The following is a 19,992-nucleotide window of genomic DNA, read 5'->3' as shown; positions in this document are numbered from 1 at the left end:
AAAAAGCTCAGACATGGAGACATGAGACATCATCAAATGTCTAAGAAACTACAGGTTATTCAGGACATCTGGGAAGTCCAGTGAGATGAAGGAGTGGACAGAAGAAATTAGACTGGACTGAAGCTAGAGGCTAGAGTGTGATAGTTTAGCATTCTACATTGAGGAGTTTGAAATTTACCTCTAAGCTGGCTTCAAAAATTACATATATAAGCATAATTTGTACTTACTACATAAACCTATCACTCTCATAGCTAATCTCAAGGCATGATTACACTGTGGGAGAGGTTCTTTGTTAATTCAAATAGTCTTCTTGATAATTTCTGTTTCTTTTTGGCTATTTGTCAGATCTAATTAGATTCTGATTGCATTTGCCCATAATGTAGCTGATAAAGAGTACATACTAAGAAAAAGCAAACTTCTAGTTCCACCATTGTCTTATTATTTTTTTGCAAGTCACTTGCCCATTATGTGAGGAGTTCATTAGGTTAAAATTGGAAGGCATAAGCTATAAATATAGTTAAGCAGATTCACAAAGGCACTGCTTTCTACCACTCTGTATTGTAGAATTCCCTCTTTCCTTTGGTTACCTCAATCCAAACATGACGCAGAGACAGAATATGAGTGACAGTGTCACTCTATATTAAATGATAATATATCTTTACTTCTTAATTATTTTCAACTATGTATGTTTGTGTGTGCTAGCATTTCTTCCTTTACCCAATCCAGTCACCTTGAACATTCTCTTTGAAAAACACTGCTACAGTGATAGACAGTACACCATGGAAGAGTTCATGACTCTAAGAGTAAAAAGATCACTGATAGCAACTACAAAGAAGAACATCCAATACTGAAGGTGGGAAGCCAATTAGAAAGCTCTGGCAAAGGATAAAGTGAGCAAGAATTAGACGAAGGATGAACAAGTCAGTGACAGCAAGAATAAAGAGAAAAGGGAATATTCTAAAAACATTGAGAATAAAAGAGGACAATTCCCATGAATTTGAGTGTAAGAGAAAAATGATAGCTCCATGTTTTCTTCCATACCTTTAAGGAAGAAAGCAAATTATCAAATAAACAATAACAGCAACACTGGCAAAGGTATCAGTAACTGGCTTTGTATTAACACATCAATTTTCAAAGCTTTCAAGGCTTTTATATTTCCTCTTAATTTTTGAGAATCTATTCATTGATTATCTCTGATAATAAAGTCAATACAAACTCAGAGAAGCTTATTTCTTACAAATATATGAGAAGCAGATGAAACCTCCCTCTTTGCACCATCAATCAGAGCAAATTAGCTCTTTCCAGCACCCTCCACTCTTTAGACAGATTTAAACAATGAGTCACAAATGAACAGATGAGCCTCCCAATCAGTATCAGTATCTTAACCACTACAGACACAACCAGTCATGGTAATGCATTACATATTTCTCATGTTGTGTGTGTATGCCTAGTTTGTTAGAACTCAGATTTCATTTTCACTTAAACTAGTGTCATCCCAATAATGTTATTCACTGTTAGCAATGACTCCCTGTGCTATATCACAAACATAGGATATGATGCATATGGTTCCAGGAAGGAATTGGCAGGATAATATCTTCCCATATCATGTGAGCAATTACCTGCTGCTAAGTCACTTCAGTTGTGTCCAACTCTGCAACGGCAGCCAACCAGGCTCCGCTGTCCCTGGGATTCTCCAGGCAAGAACACTGGAGTAGGTTGCCATTTCCTTCTCCAATGCATGAAAGTGAAAAGTGAAAGTGAAGTCGCCCAGTCGTGTCTGACTCTTCGTGACCCCATGGACTGCAGCCTACCAGGCTCCTCCATCCATGGGATTTTCCAGGCAAGAGTACTGGAATGGCTTGCCATTGCCTTCTCCAGAGCAGTTACCTACTTTTCCTTTATTTCCTTTCGTCTTTTTCCCTGTGACATACAATATGCATAGTTAACATACAGCTCTGCTGAGTTATGACACTAGATATTTCCATCTTAGGAATGTTAAGTGCTGATACTAAACTTTGCAAACTCAGCTCTGCTATCTCAAAGTGAAATGAGAATGAGAAAGTAGTATCTTTTTTTAGGTATTACATTATATTATATGATCACAAATACCATTTTATGTTACATTTTCAATAAATAATATATCAGTTCAGGTCAGTTCAGTTGCTCAGTCATGTCCGACTCTTTGCAACCCTATGAATCACAGCACACCAGGCCTCCCTGTCCATCATCAACTCCCAGAGTTCACTCAGACTCACGTCCACTGAGTCAGTGATGCCATCCAGCCATCTCATCCTCTGCCGTCCCCTTCTCCTCCTGCCCCCAATCCCTCCAAGCATCAGAGTCTTTTCCAATGAGTCAACTCTTCGCATTAGGTGGCCGAAGTACTGGAGTTTCAGCTTTAGCATCATTCCTTCCAAAGAAATCCCAGGGCTGATCTCCTTCAGAATGGACTGGTTGGATCTCCTTGCAGTCCAAGGGACTCTCAAGAGTCTTCTCCAACACCACAGTTCAAAAGCATCAGTTTTTTGGGGCTAAGCTTTCTTCACAGTCCAACTCTCACATCCATACATGACCACAGGAAAAACCGTAGCCTCGACTAGACGAACCTTAGTTCGCTTTTGAATATGCTATCTAGGTTGGTCATAACTTTTCTTCCAAGGAGTAAGCATCTTTTAAGTTCATTGCTGCAAATAATATATACTAGTTGCTAAAGGGAAACAAGATGTAAAACTTTTCATCTTAGAAGAGTCATAAAACTGTTAAGAAGATTGCAAGAGAAGTGAAAGTGTTAGTTGCTTAGTCATGTCCAGCTCTTTGCTATCCCATGGACTGTAGCTCACCAGGCTCCTCTGTTAATGGAATTCTCCAGGCAAGAATACTTGAGTGGTTTGCCATTTCCTTCTCCATGGGACCTTTCTGACACAGGGATTGAACCCAGGCCTCCCACATTGTGGGTAGATTCTTTACTGTCTGATCCACCAGGGGAGCTTCTCTGACAAAGGGGAACATCACTATTCTACCTCTCCAGTAATTCTGCAACCACAGAGAATATAACTTTCACTCTTTTTAGAATATTAAGCAGTCTTTTCTCCTCTTCATCTCTACCTATAAAGTTGAATGATTCATGTAATTAATGAGATAGCACTGATGTGATGTCTATTGGCACATATGTATCAGTTGGACACAAAGTTAAGATTTGCATATGCCTAGGACTGCCTGAATGGTCTAGCAGTTTTCGTCACTTTCTTCAATTTGAGTCTGAATTTGGCAATAAGGAGTTCATGATTTGAGCCACAGTCAGCTCCTGACCTTGTTTTTGCTGACTGTATAGAGCTTCTCCATCTTTGGCTGCAAAGAATATAATCAATCTGATTTTGGTGTTGACCATCTGATGATGTCATTGTGAGGAGTCTTCTCTTGTGTTCTTGGAAGAGGGTGTTTGCTATGACAAGTGCATTCTCTTGGCAAAACTCTATTAGCCTTTGCCCTGCTTCATTCTGTATCCCAAGACCAAATTTGCCTATTACTCCAGCTGTTTTTTGACTTCCTACTTTTGCATTCCAGTCCTCTATAATGAAAAGGACATCTTTTTTAGGTGTTAATTCTAAAAGCTCTTGTAGGTCTTCATAGAACAGTTCAACTTCAGCTTCTTCAGTGTTACTTGTCATGGAATAGACTTGGATTATTGTGATATTGAAGGGTTTGCCTTGGAAACGAACAGAGATCATTCTGTCATTTTTAGATTGCATCCAAGTACTGCATTTCAGACTCTTTTGTTGACTATGATGGCTACTCCATTTCTTCTAAGGGATTCCTGCCCACAGTAGTATATATAACAGTCACCTGAGTTAAATTCACCCATTCCATTCCATTTTAGTTTATTGATTCCTAGAATGTCACCATTCACTCTTGCTATCTCCTGTTTGACCACTTCCAATTTGCCTTGATTCATGGACCTAATATACCAGGTTTCTATGCAACATTTCTCTTTACAGCATCAGACCTTTCTTCCATCACCAGTCACATCCACAGATAGGTGTTATTTTTGCTTTGGCTCAGTCAAACAGAGTATCTGATGAACCATGGACAGAGGTTCAAGGCATTGTACAGGAGATAGGAATCAAGATCATCCTGAAGAAAAAGAAATGCATAAAAGCAAAATAACTGTCTGAGGAGGCCTTACAAATAGCTGTGAAAAGAAGAGAAGTGGAAAGCAAAGGAGAAAGGAAAGATATACCCATTTGAGTGCAGAATTCCAAAGAATAGCAAGGAGACATAAGAAAGGCTTCCTCAGTGATCAGTGCAAAGAAAAAGAGGAAAACAATAGAATGGGAAAGACTGCACAATTGCACTCTCACGCTAGTAAAGTAATGCTCAAAATTCTCCAAGCCAGGCTTCAGCAATACGTGCACCATGAACTTCCTGATGTTTAAGCTGGTTTTAGAAAAGGCAGAGGAACCAGAGATCAAATTGCCAACATCCGCTGAATCATGGAAAAAGCAAGAGAGTTCCAGAAAAACATTTATTTCTGCTTTATTGACTATGCCAAAGCCTTTGACTGTGTGGATCACAATAAACTGTGGACAATTCTGAAAGAGATGGGAATACCAGACCATGTGACCTGCCTCTTGAGAAACCTGTATGCAGGTCAGGAAGCAACAGTTAGAACTGGACATGGAACAACAGACTGGTTCCAAATAGGAAAAGGATTCCATCAAGGCTGTATATTGTCACCCTGCTTATTTAACTTCTATGCAGAGTACATCATGAGAAACCCTGGGCTGGAAGAAGCACAAGCTGGAATCAAGATTGCCAGGAGGAACCTCAGATATGCAGATGACACCACCCTTATGGCAGAAAGTGAAGAGGGACTGAAAAGCCTCTTGATGAAAGTGAGAGAGGAGAGTAAAAAAGTTGGCTTAAAGCTCAACGTTCAGAAAACGATCATGGCATCTGGTCCCATCACTTCATGGCAAATAGATGGGGAAACAGTGGAAACAGTGTCAGACATTATTTTTGGGGGCTCCAAAATTACTGCAGATGGTGACTGCAGCCATGAAATTAAAAGATGCTTACTCCTTGGAAGGAAAGTTATGACCAATCTAGATAGAATATTGAAAAGCAGAGACATTACTTTGCCAACAAAGGTCCGTCTAGTCAAGGCTATTGCTTTTCCAGTGGTCATGTATGGATGTGAGAATTGGACTGTGAAGAAAGCTGAGTGCTGAAGAGTGATTCTTTTTTTAAAATATAAGCTTATTTATTTTAATTGGAGGTTAATTTCTTTATAATATTATATTGGTTTGAACTGTGGTGTTGGAGAAGACTCTTGAGAGTCCCTTGGACTGCAAGGAGATCCAACCAGTCAATTTTAAAGGAGATCAGTCCTGGGTGTTCTTTGAAAGGAATGATGCTAAAGCTGAAACTCCAGCACTTTGGCCACCTCATGTGAAGAGTTGACTCATTGGAAAAGACTCTGATACTAGGATGGATTGGGGGCAGGAGGAAAAGGGGATGACAGAGGATGAGATGGCTGGATGGCAGCACCGACTCGATGGACGTGAGTTTGAGTGAACTCTGGGAGTTGGTAATGGACAGGGAGGCCTGGTGTGCTGCAATTCATGGGGTCACAAAGAGTTGGAAACGACTGAGCGACTTAACTGAACTGAACTGAGAGATCTCTTCAAGAAAATTAGAGATACCAAGGGAATATTTCATGCAAAAATGGGCTCAATAAAAGACAGAAATGGTATGGCCCTAACAGAAGCAGAAGATACTAAGAAGATGTGGCAAGAATGCACGGAAGAACTGTACAAAAAGGGTCTTCATGGCCCAGATATCATGATGGTATAATCACTCACCTAGAGCCAGACATCCTGGAATGTGAAGTCAAGTGGGCCTTAGAAAGCACCACTATGAACAAAGCTAGTGGAGGTGATGGAATTTCAGTTGAGCTACTTCAAATCCTAAAAGATGATGCTATTAAAGTGCTGCACCCAATACACCAGCAAATTTGAAAAACTCAGCAGTGGCCACAGGACTGGCAAAGGTCAGTTTTCATTCCTATCCCAAAGAAAGGCAATGCCAAAAGAAGGCTCAAACTACAGCACAATTGCACTCATCTCATATGCTAGTAAAGTAATGCTCAAAATTCTCCAAGCCAGGCTTCAGCAATACATGAACCGTGAACTTCCAGATGTTCAAGCTGATTTTAGAAAAGGCAGAGGAACCAGAGATCAAATTGCCAACATCCACTGGACCATCGAAAAAGCAAGAGAGTTCCAGAAAAACATCTATGTCTCTTTTATTGACTATGCCAAAGCCTTTGACTGTGTGGATCATAATAAACTGTGGAAAATTCTGAAAGAGATAGGAATACCAGACCACCTGAGCTCTCAGCCTCTTGAGAAATCTGTATGCAGGTCAGGAAGCAACAGTTAGAACTGGACATGGAGAAACAGACTGGTTCCAAAATTGGACAGGAGTCCGTCAAGGCTGTATATTGTCACCCTGCTTATTTAACTTATATGCAGAGTACATCATGAGAAACGCTGGACTGGAAGAAGCACAAGCTGGAATCAAGATTGCCGGGAGAAATATCAATAACCTCAGATATGCAGATGACACCACCCTTCTGGCAGAAAGTGAAGAAGACTAAAGAGCCTCTTGACAAAAGTCAAACAGGAGAGTGAAAAACTTGGCCTACGGCTCAACATTCAGAAAAGTAAGATCATGGCATCTGGTCCTATCACTTCATGGCAAATAAATGGGGGAAACAGTGAAAACTGTGGCTGATTTTGTTTTCTGGGCTCGAAAATCACTGCAGATGGTGATTGCAGCCAAGAAATTAAAAGATGCTTACTCCTTGGGAGGAAAGTTATGACCAACCTAGACAGCATATTAAAAAGCAAAGACATTACTTTACCAACAAATGTCCATCTAGTCAATGCTATGGTTTTTCCAGTGGTCATGTATGGATGTGAGAGTTGGACTATAAAGAAAGCTGAGCACTGAGGAATTGATGCTTTTGAACTGTGGTGTTGGAGAAGACTCTTGAGAGTCCCTTGGCCTGCAAGGAGATCCAAGCAGTCCATCCTAAAGGAGATCAGTCCTGGGTGTTTTTTGGAAGGACTGATGTTGAAGCTGAAACTCCAATACTTTGGCCACCTGATGTGATGAGCTGACTCATTGGAAAAGACCCTGATTCTGGGAAAGATTGAGGGCAGAAGAAGGGGGCAACAGAGGATGAGATTATTGGATGGCATCACCAACTCAATGGACACAGGTTTGGGTGAACTCGGGAGTTGGTGATGGACAGCGAGGCCTGGCACGCTGCAGTTCATGGGGTCACAAAGAGTCGGACACGACTGAGCGACTGAATTGAACTGAATCTTCAATAGCAGGGTCAGGCAGTGAAAGATGGCAATTTAGTTAAGCAACAGAAGGCAAGGTTACAAGGGATGAAGCTGCCAGGAATACCACAGCAAATATTCAATTTGATCTTTTCTAGTGGTTCTCCTTGGAAGGAAAGTTAGGACCAACCTAGGCAGCATATTAAAAAGCAGAGACATTACTTTGCCAACAAAGGTCCATCTAGTCCAGGCTATAGTTTTTCAGTAGTCATGTATGGATGTGGGACTTAGACTATAAAGAAAGCTGAGCACTTAAGAATTGATACTTTTGAACTCTGGTGTTGGAGAAGACTCTTGAGAGTCCCTTGGACTGCAAGGATATCCAACCAGTCCATTGTAAAGGAGATCAGCCCTAAGGTTCATTGGAAGGACTGATGTTAAAGCTGAAACTTCAGTACTTTGGCCACCTGATGCGAAGAGCTGACTCATTTGAAAAACCCTGATGCTAGGAAAGATTGGCAGGAAGAGAAGGGGACAACAGAGGATGAGATGGTTGGATGACATCACCGACTCAACGGACATGAGTTTGAGTAAACTCCGGGAGTTGGTCATGGACAGGGAGGCCTGGCATGCTGCAGTTCATGGGGTCACAAAGAGTGGGACATGACTGAGCGACTAAACTCACTGAACTGTGTGGTTCTCAAACTTCAGTAAGCATGAAAATTCCTTGGGGAGCATGTCACAAGACAGATTCCTAGGCCCCACTAAAGAGTTTCTGAATCAATAGCTCTCAGATGGGACTCAGAATTTGCTCCAATAAAACCCCAGGTGTTGCTGATACTGCCAGCCCTCAAACCACACTTTGAGTAGTATTGACTATGCAATCCTTGATACCTAGTTAGAACAAAAATGCGTCTCAAGAAAGATAGATCCAGATATTGCCATCTCCCAAAAGATAGGTATCAGGTACAGAAAATCTCTTCCTTGAGCTCAATCAGTATTAATGTGTCTGGGAGGCAACACTGCAACTTCATGTTTCAAAAAAAAAAAAAAAAAAAGATATCTAGTAGATTGATGACAAAGGCCTGTATAGTCAAAACTATGGTTTTTCCACTAGTCATTTAGGGATGTGAGAGTTGGACCATAAAGAAGGATGAGTGTCAAAGAATTGATTTTTTCAAATTGTGGGACTGGAGAAGACTCTTGAGAGTCCCTTGGACAGCAAGGAGATCAAATCAGTCAATCCTAAAAGAATTAAACTCTGAATATTTTTTAAAAGGAAAGAACTGTTGGCTAAAGCTGAAGCTCCAATACTTTAGCTACCTATGGGAAGAGCTATTTCACTGGAAAAGACCGTGACGCTGGGAAAAGACTAAGGGCAGGAGAAGAAGAGGGAAAGAGAGGATGAGATGTTTGGATAGCATCACCGACTCAGTGGACATGAATTTGAGCAAACTCCAGGAGATAATGAAGGACAGGGAAGCCTGATATGTTACAGTCCGTGGGAATGCAAAGAGTCAGACATGAGTTAGCAACTGAACACGCACACACAGTAGATTGCATCAGTGGCCCGATTCTTCAGCCCTCCTTGTATGTGTCTCTTTCATACCATACGATTTTTCAATTCATCCTGCTAGATAAGCAAAGTATATTTCCCTATCCTTTGGCCTTGGGTTTGACCACATGACTTTCTTTGGCCAATGAAATGTTAGCGACGTGTTGTGACCACAGGCTTGAAAAGCCCTTGCCTTGTTGGCCTTCTCTCTTGTGGCTTTTATTACATGCCCCTGCTAACTGATTGGCTTCAGCAAAAGGAGGGTGAGAGACTTGAGAAGCAAGGTCTATCTGCCAGATTGAGCCCAGCTTACATCAGCCAACTGATCCCCAGACATCTGAGTGAGTTCAGCCAAGAGCAACAGAGCCAGCCTGCTAGGATCAGCTTCTTTCAGTCAACCCTCAGTGGACTGACAACAGATCTACAAGAATAAATACTTGTATATTAGCCACTGAGTTTGACACGGTTTTCATGCAGCACATTTTGTGACACTAGCAAACTGATGTAGCATTCTAAGGTTGTCTTTGGCAGTCAGGACTTGGCAAATAGCAGGAGGCATCCACCGCCATATAGAATTGAAATCTGAACAGGCCTGTGAGGTTGATAAGGACTACTTTCTAGAGCCATACCTTCTAGGAGACTTTAGAAATTAGGAATAAATCTTCAGGAAGCCCTAGACCCGATTCTGTGATTTTTTTTTTTTTTTTTGAAAAACTGAGGCTCAAAGAAAATATGGTAACATAGTATCAATAACAGGTTAGAATCAGGTTTCTAAAACCTGAGCTTTGTTTTCAGACTTTACAGTTTTTTCTTTTGAAAGGAAATTAAACCTTTTTTGAAAACTGCCAAGACAGTCATCCAGTACTGTGTTTCCCACTTCCCTTCATTTGCTCAAGCCTATGAAAATGTCACTAATAATTAGGATTAGAAGGAATTAAAGTTCATATTTTTAGGATACTTATTATACCAGAGCTGATAGTAACTGTGGCCAGTAAGTATGATAATAACCATAATGCCCTGCAAAGAAAACAAATTGTACCATTAGATGAGAAGCCTTTGTTCATAAGAGATAGAACCATATGCAGTAGGTTTTCATTTCTTCCTTATTTACACTATTGTTCAAAAATAATTTAAATAAGCTATATTATTTTTATAAGGATAACTTTAAAAAAAACTGGGCGTTGATATTTCTTGCTTTTGTTTTCCTTGGAAAGTGTGGAAAAGATGACTCCAGTTCTTTTAAGGTTGACCTGTGGCCCATTTTCACTCCATTAAGTAGCAAGAAAATGAAGCCTTCCCAACAGGTACTGATTCATATAGGATCTTTTTGGCCATAAATTGACATTTTTAGAGAAACTGATCTCCAAACATTAAGGTGATCAAGATCATAAAAATGTCTCTGCTCCCAACTGATGTTGAGTATAATAGGAAGATCATGAATCAGAAGGCTTGGAGTCTGCATAATAACATTACTTAGTAATAAAATAATAATCAGAGCTATCATTTTTAAATATTTACTCCATGGATGGTACTGTGCAATGCATTTTTCATACATTATATAAAAGCATTCCTTTGCCACCACACACACATTACATAAAAACATTCTTTTGAGTATTAAGATTGCCTTTACATAAGTATAGAAACCGAGATAAAGTAATCTGCCCAAGATTACAGAAAGAAAAAATGGCAGAGTCAGGATTCAAAACCAGTCTTTTCTATTCCTAAGGCTACACTTCACTACCAGTTCATGACAGCCTGGGATGATTTTATATGGTTTGGACAAGCATTCTTTGCCTCTGAGATAGTTTCCTCACTTTTAAGCTCTGGACAATAGCAGTACCCATCTTAGAGAATCTTGAGAGGATAATACATACAGAAGATCTCTTTCAACTACAAAATACAAAGGTTGGAGAGTCAGAATTCTAGTGTGGTCTGTTTGTTCTGTGGTAGAGGGCAGAGAGAGGAAGGTCAATATCTCTTGTAGATTCCCTCCACGAAGTGGACAGAAGATTGTAGGGGAAATTGTTCAAAGAACGTCCAAAGCCGACCCCTCATGTCCCAGCTCATATTCACAGAACTATAAAAAGTTAGAATCAAGAGGAACCTTGGTAGCCATATGCTAACACTACTCAACCTTCCTCTCTTGGTAGATTTCACAAAAGAGGCATCAGAGACTATGAAATTCAAGTGTCCCTTTCATGGAGAACACTAATTAGTAGCAGAACCAGAGGCAGCACCTGGGGCTTTAGGCACTACCACACTTTTCATGACACAAGATTCTCTCTTCAGTCACTTCCACACCATTCTTGTTCAATGACCAATTAACACTCACTCATAAAGTTGCATGTCCTGCTCTAATTCCATGGAAAAAACCAATCACATAAAAAAGGAGTAGCACATCCAATGTCATATTTAATCTTCAAAAGCCTCTTGGCATTTCCAAACTGAATAAAATTGGAAAAGTAAACTTTAATAAGAAATAAATTTTGCTTTCTCTCAATCTGTCCCTGCAGAGAAAACAAAAGTCACCTCTTTATGCAGTATTTGAATATGTCAATTTATTTTTTTAGAGATTTTTTGATATTTTATTTTTGGCTGTGCTGGGTCTTTGTTGTTGCACATGGTCTTTCTGAAGTTGCAGCGAGTGGGGGCTACACCCTAGTCAGCAGTGCACTGGCTTCTCTTTGGCAGTGGCTTTTTTGTTGCAGGGCATGGGCTCTTGGGTGCATGGCCTTCAGCATTTGTGACACATGGACTCAGTTGCTCTGTGGTATGCGGAATCTTCAAAGAGCAGGGATTGAACTCATGTCCCCTGCATTGGCAGATGGATTCTTAACCACTGGACCACCAGGGAAGTTCCTGAATATGTCAGTTTCTAAGGATTTTTTTTTTTTCCTTCCAACCAGTAACACTCCTAGCTAATCCAAATCAACCTTAATGGTTACACTAGGGAACTGCTGCTGCTGCTGCTAAGTCGCTTTAGTCGTGTCCGACTCTGTGCGACCCCATAGACTGCAGCCCACCAGGCTCCTCTCCCTGGGATTTTCCAGGCAAGAGTACTGAAGTGGGTTGCCATTGCCTTCTCCAACTAGGAAACTGGGAAGAGAGAAATGTTTCAGGAAAAAAGCATGAGAAACATCAGGCAACTGCCATATTCTAATGCTCTGAGGCATTCACAGCCAAGTACCCAGCCCACTTGCCCCGAGAGGGCTATGAACAACTTTAACATCCAGTTCAATTTATACTTTGCCAAACGTTTAGCTTTGGTACATCTGTGTAAGAACAAGATCCAAGAGTTTCAGACAATATGCTCTCTCAAGCTCCATCATCTCCCACATTTTATTTTATTTATAAATGGACAAATAATTTATGGTTACAATGTTTAAATTCAAAGAAGGGGCTGTGAACTTGGCATTTATATCAGGTCAGGCAGTGGCACACCACAACAAACAAAAATGCAAACAAGAAACAAAGGGTCACGGTTGTGTAGAGGATTTTGTTTTGTTTCCTATTATATGTAGGGATTAATAATAAACTCAGTGGGGCCTTCCCATTATGTATGCCCCATTCAAAGTCAGTATGACCTAGTAATCATCTGCCTACCCTCAACTGTGGGAAGGAAAAGGCCGTTAACAATACATTTCAAATGAGGAAATGGAATACATAGACAGTTAATGAAGTAAAAAATTGTGTAAGGTACATAAGCTTTTTCTTCTTGGTTGAAGGTTTTTTCCTTAGTTTCTTCTGATAAGAAGGTTCAAGGTTACCTAGAGCTCTAATGAGTAAAACATTACCCATCAATATGGATCAAAAGAAAATAATAAATCAGGGGGCCAATCATTTGCTGAGCCAACCTTCTCAATTAATCCTGAATTGGGGCAAAGGAGCCTAACAGTATTTTCTAATAGATTATTTTTTCAGGGAAGTCTTAGGTTCACAGCAAAACTGACTGAAATGTACTGAGCTCCCATACATGCCCTGCCCACACACATGCATAGCCTCCCCACTACCAACATCTCTTACCAAAGTGATATAATTTGTTGCAATCAGTGAACTTATACTGGGACATCATTATCACCCACAGCCCATAGCTTATATTAGGGTTCACTCTTGTTCTTGTACATTCTGCCCACTGCTGCATGCTTAGTTGAACAGTCATGTCCACCTCGGCAAACCCCATGGATTTTGGCAAACGTACAGTAGCAAGCATCCACCATTTTCGTATATAGAAGAGTTACTTTCATGTCTTTTCAGGGAAGATTGGGGTTTTTTAGTGCTGAATCATGTTCCATTGTCTGGATGTACCATACTTTAAGGATATCTTGGTTGTTTCCAAATTTACTGAAATATGAGTAAAGCTGCCTTCACACCTCCATGAGCAGGTTTTTCCATGCATACACATTTTCAATATCTTTGAGTAAATAGCCAAGGAGTGTTATCACTGAATCATAAGAAACTGCCACACTGACTTTCACAGTGACAGTATTGTTTTGTATTCCCAGGTAGCAGTGAGTGAGAATTTTTGTTGGTCTACAAGCTTCCCAGCACTTAGTGTATTTGGGCCATTCTAATAGCTGGGTAGTGGTATGTCATTGCTTTCACTTATAATTCTCTAAGGACATATGATATTGAGCGTGTCTTCACATGCTCATCTGTCGTTTTCTTTAGTGAGGTATCTTTTGTCTATTTTTCAGTTGAGTTGTTCATTTTCTTATTGTTGAGTTTGAAGTGTTCTTTGTATATCCAGACAATAGTCCATTGTCATATGCATGTTTCGCAAATATTTTCTCCAAGTCGGTGACTCGTCTTCTCATTCTCTTTAAAGTTTTTTGATTTGGGGGATTTTGTTTTGGGTTTTGTTTTGAATTTGAATCTGTCACATGCTTTTATTTTAGGATGTTATAAAACAAAACTGTTGCAGACAAACAGCTTATTTTCCTTAGCCTTAGTTTACTTATCCATAAAATGGGGCAAATAATATATCTACCTTAATGGGTTTTCTGAGTAATAAAATAATCATACATATAAATGTTGGCTGGTAATTATAGATGCAGAGCCAGTTACAGAGCAGATCCTTAGGAAATTAAACAAAGTGAAAAATTTACTTCAGGTGAATCTATTCTATCCTTATAGTGCGCTGTACTAAAATTTCTCCTCAAGTGCCTGCTCCCACACTATAATCAACATCTTGGGATTACAGACCATATCTACTTTGCAGAGTCAAGGATAATGTATGCCTGAATAGTAAATATACAAGTGAAATTTGAGCTGGCACTCACTTGGCCTTTGGCCTTAGAGAATCCATTGCACCTCCCCATGCCTCATTCTCCCCATCTACCCATGAAGGCAGTGAACTACAGTTCCTCCAAGATCCCCACCTTCATTCATTCAATGAATGAAACTAATCTATATCTCATATTTTACATGGGAGGCATCTTTAAGGGATATTAACTCCCTTCCACCTAGATAACTTCCTCTTCCCATATTTTGGAAAAGAATTTCATAATCTTGACCAATACTTGGACTGTTTCTAAATTTAGAATAGCAAGTCTGCTCACACACACACACACACACACAGGCACACAAAAAAAGTTAAGGTGCGTGATTCACCTTCTGTATCCTTCACATTTTATTGTCTGCACATATCTGATCCCTGTTCCCTGTGATTGACTGCATAGACTTGTCTTACTTTTGTAAAAGAGATAAGAATTAGCCAAAGACTAGAACTCAGATGAGGAACCGCAGAAGGATGGAATTTCAACTAAAGAAAAAAAATCAGAGGAGAGTAATATCCACTTCTGGAATTTCTTTCCAGAGTTGCCAAAAGGTGATTCATGATAGTAAAAAAGAAAAATCAGGCACCCTTCCCAGCAAGAGCTGACCAGCTAACCAAGAGCTGACCAACTCTAAAGCTGACCAGGATCTCTACACAAGATTTTTGTTAAGATGCAATATAATCAGCCTAGACCATTTTCTGGGCCACTGGCTTTACTAAATTATACCAGTTTTTTATAACACACCCCAACACCTCTTGCTTCAAGGTCTACACGATCTACACCAGGAAGAGTGATCCTTTTCCACTCTTTGCCAAGTCAGAGCAAGCAGGTCCAAGTGGACTACCATTTTTACCTTGGCCATGAAAGAAATAATACGAACAATGAGTTTAGGAACAAAATAATGAAAGCCTGTGGCAACGTTTTTGAGAGATGCTATCCAGACATAAATATTTGCAACTATAAAGGTTTATAAGACTTGATAGTGAGGCTACGAAACTATGTCAACTGTATACAATAGTGTTCTATGGGTTATTTTGTTCAAATAGATTTTCAATCACATTCAAATAATTTAAACTGTATTTAGAAAAATAAGATACAGAATTTAATATGTAATCATTAAGTTATATGACACAGAAGATCACAAAAATTTAACTCATGCTGCCGGATTACTTTATTTTTTATTTTTTACATATATCAGAAGGGAGCCTCCCTGACTACCTTTATGCATTTTTGTGAACTTATAAATGCACCATTAGTCAGAAAAGTTATAGGTCAATTATCATCTTTTTAAAAAATTTACTCATGTAATAGCACCTAGGTGAATATCTACTGCATCACGGAATGTCTGCTCAGTCATGTACCAAGAAAGATTCACACATGTCTGTTTGGCTCAAGCCCTTGGCATACCTCAGTAGTCACTTATTCAATATAATTAAACCAGTGACATGTAGCATTCTACAGATAGCTTTGATGTTTGTTGCAAGTTTGAGGTTGACCTTTCTTCTAAAGTTTAGAAAAGCAAGCACTTATTAGATGTGGTTATGACTCAATTTTAAAGCCAGAGACTTTTTCTACTGCTTCTCTTTTAAGTTTCTGGATCAGTTTAATTGAAGAATGTCCTCAGCTAAATGCATGCCACTAAAAACAGTGACCATTACAACCATGTATCTGCATGAGTCATGATTCCATGATGTGGTAAACTAAACTAGACAGAAATAAGTTGGATGCTGAGCAATGTAAAGCTACAAATGTTAGTTATAAGCTCAGATTTCAAGTTTTGGTGTTGATTAATACAGCTACATTATTCTCATGTATTGGCTTTTTAATACTCAATGTTTAAAATTTGGGATTTAAAATATTATAGAATTATAAGTAATTTTAAATAACTGTATTTTAGAATTCTACATAAAATTTCATTTTTAGGAAAGAATTTTTGCTGCTGAAAAAATTAAATCACTACAGTGGTGGAACAAACAGTGCAAACTTGGATTTATATCCTATTTCTGCCATCTACTATCAATGTAACATTTAAGCCAGAAAGAAAAACACCAATACAGTATACTAACACATATATATGGAATTTAGAAAGATGGCAATGACGACCCTGTATGCAAGACAGCAAAAAAGACACAGATATGTATAACAGACTTTTGGACTCAGAGGGAGAGGGAGAGGGTGGGATGATTTGGGAGAATGGCATTGTAACATGTACACTATCATGTAAGAATCGAATCGCCAGTCTATGTCCGATGCAGGATACAGCATGCTTGGGGCTGGTGCATGGGGATGACCCAGAGAGATGTTATGGGGAGGGAGGTGGGAGGGGGGTTCATGTTTGGGAATGCATGTACACCCGTGGTGGATTCATGTCAATGTATGGCAAAACCAATACAGTATTGTAAAGTAAAATAAAGTAAAAATAAAAATTAAATAAAATAAAATAAAGAAAAATTATTTAACTTCTCTAAATTTCTCTTTTGTGAAACTGGGATAATAACCAATAACTTGCAATAGAATAACTTTCCTATGTTGACATATCCATGAGGACATGCAACCACTGGTTGGTAAATATGGACAACAGTTCAAAATATCATGGATCCTGCCCAACATAATTGCTCTAGGCAGCCTCCTCCACCTGCCCTTGGGATCTCTCAAAATGCTAAATATTATCAAATAAGGAAGAAAAACTCAGAACAGCCTTAGAATTTTTCATAGTAATCCTTGATGCATACCAATTTCTAAGGAAAACTTGTGTTCTAAGATTTTACACATTTGATATAGAGACATAAAAGATATGAAAATATGCTAAAACATTAAAGATAGAGTTTTTATCCAATATAGCAGCCATTAGCCACACAAAGCTATTTAAATTAATTTAATTAGGATTAAATAAAATGTAAAATTCAGTTTTTCAGTCACACTAGCCTCATTTCAAGTATTCAGTAGCCACATATAGCCACATAGTTACTATATAAGAGCTCAAGCATATAAAATACAGGAGCCGTTTATTCAATTAACAAAAAGGAGACTCAAAGTAAATCACTCAAGACTATAAAAGTTATGGTTATGGAGAAGAATGCAAATATAACTTGATGATATTACAATGACAATGCAATAATACCAAGATAGAAATTGGAAGGGAAAATGGAAAGTCTAATTTTCTCATCTTTAAAGGCAAAGGCAAAGTTGAAACACAGAGCTAAAAAATAAAATCAAGTCTTTTTTACTCTATCAATACTGTTTTGATGAAAAATTTTAAAGGAACACTTTAGGAAGCCCCATATTTGCATTAAAAAGAGGTTTATCTAAATATCAGCAATTACCTCAGTTTTAGCCTTTCTTGCTGAAACATAATGCTAATATGTCTAGAATGATGTATAACAACTGTTAATGGTAGTTATTTTGAGATGTGAAATTTTTAGAATTTTTTTTAACTTTCTTTTTGTAGTTTTGAGTTTTGATTTACATTTTTATAATGAGCACTTTAAAAGTTTTTGCAAACACAATCAAATTATTCTTTAAAAATATACGCTTTAAATAAAGTTAAAAAGAATATGGAGAAACATAAAAAAATAAGGCACTTTAATAAATAAGAATGTAAAACTGGATACACTTTAGATAATAAGAAAAATATGCACACATCTGGATAAGAATTAGGCAACATTTTAAAAATGAAAAGTAGTCTTATTGAAGCTTTTCCTTGAAATTTTTGGTATATTTTTAACAACATAATTACATAATTTTGAATTGTTTTACCAGGAGCAGGGCTTCACTGTTATCAATCTGGTTTACATGGCAACTGAACTAATCACCTTTGCCTTCCATTACAAGCAGTCATCTAAGCACTTGAAAGAATTTAAGTTAAAGGGATAGAAGAAACATTTTTGAGTTTCAGGGTTAAATGGACAGATTATGGAATGCAGTACCTGCTAGAATTGGCAGGTTTTTGTGGAGGGAAGCCCTCTGCAGGGTTGAGAGAGCAGCTGTAACAGATTCATGTGTAATAAAAATCATAAGAGATCCCACGGGAGATGCCTAGAGAATACCAAGCAGTTTCATGACATTTTGAACTACTTTCGAGATTCACCAACCAAGAGCATAAGGTTGCATGTCAACATGGAAAGGTTTTTTCAGAAACTTAGTAACTGCTATGTATATACAGTGTATACACGTGTGTGCATGTGTAGTCGTTCAGTCATGTCTGACTCTTTGTGACTCCATGGACTGTAGCCCACCAGGCTCCTCTGTCCATGAGATTCTCCAAGCAAGAATACTGGAGTGAGTTGCCATTTCCTTCTCCAGGGGATCTTCCCGACCCAGGGATCGAACCCGGGTCTTCCGCATCACAGGCAGATGCTTCACCCTCTGAGCCACCAGGGAAGCATATACACATACACATAGTTTATTAATGAGAGAACTTTTAGATAACATTTTGTTCATGGCTTCTTGTCTAATTTTTGTAGACTAGAGCATCTATAAAAGAAGGACATTTTCAACACTATTCAATAATTCCACCCTCCATGCCCTCTGCTGATACTGCTTCCTTAGCCTAGGATAATTTGCTACTATTCTCTCTCTTAAAATTTCAAAAGCACCTTAAATTCAAGGTTCAAGTCAATGCTGCTTCATTCAGGAAGGCTCCTTATGTCCCAGCTAAAAAAAATCCTTCTTTCCTTTAATCTCTGATACCCTATTCATCCCTTATTAATTTACATTATGATAATGATGACAATTTCAAGAAAATTAGAGATACCAAGGAAACATTTCATGCAAAGACAGGCACAATAAAGGACACAAGTAGTATGGACACAACAGAAGCAGAATACACAGAATAACAATACAAGAAAGATCTTAATGACCCAGATAACCACAATGGTGTGATGACTCACCTAGAGCCAGACATCTTGGAGTGCGAAGACAAGTGGGCATTAGGAAGCATCACTACAAACAAAGCTAGTGGAGGTGATGGAATTCCAGTTGAGCTGTTTCAAATCCTGAAAGATGATGCTGTGAAAGTGGTGCACTGAATATGCCAGCAAATTTGGAAAACTCAGCAGTAACCACAGGACTGGAAAAGATCAGTTTTCATTCCAATCCTAAAGAAGGGCAATGTCAAAGAATGTTCAAACTACTGCACAATTGCACTCATCTCACACACTAGCAAAGTAATGTTCAAACTTCTCTAAGCGAGGCTTCAACTTTATGTGAACTGAGAACTTCCAGATGTTCAAGCTAGTTTTGGAAAAGGCAGAGGAACCAGAGATTAAATTGCCAACATCTGCTGGATCACACAAAAAGCGAGGGTATTCCAAAAACATCTACTTCTGTTTCATTGACTATGTCTGACTATGTGGATCAGATCAAACTGTAGAAAGTTCTTAAAGAGATGAGAATACCAAACCGCTTTACCCGCCTCCTGAGAAACCTGTATGGACATCAAGAAGCAACAGTTAGAACCAGAGATGAAACAACGGACTGGCTCAAGATTGGGAAAGGAGTACATCAAGGCTGTATGTTGTCACACTGCTCATTTAACTCTTATGCAAAGTACATTGTGCGAAATGCCAGAGTGGATGAAGCACAAGCTGGAATCATGATGGACGGGAGAAATATCAGTAACCTCAGATATGCTGATGACATCACCCTTATGGCAGGAAGTGAAGAGTAAATAAAGAGCCTTTTGATGAAAGTGAAAGAGGAGAGTGAAAAAGCTGGCTTAAAACTCAACATTCAAAAAACGCAGATCATGGCATCTGATCCCATCACTTCATGGCAAATAGATGGGGAAACAATGGAAACAGTGATGGAC

Source organism: Budorcas taxicolor, chromosome 8, assembly GCF_023091745.1.
Source record: "Budorcas taxicolor isolate Tak-1 chromosome 8, Takin1.1, whole genome shotgun sequence".
Taxonomy (NCBI): Eukaryota; Metazoa; Chordata; class Mammalia; order Artiodactyla; family Bovidae; genus Budorcas; species Budorcas taxicolor.
This window is presented reverse-complemented; position numbering follows the sequence as displayed.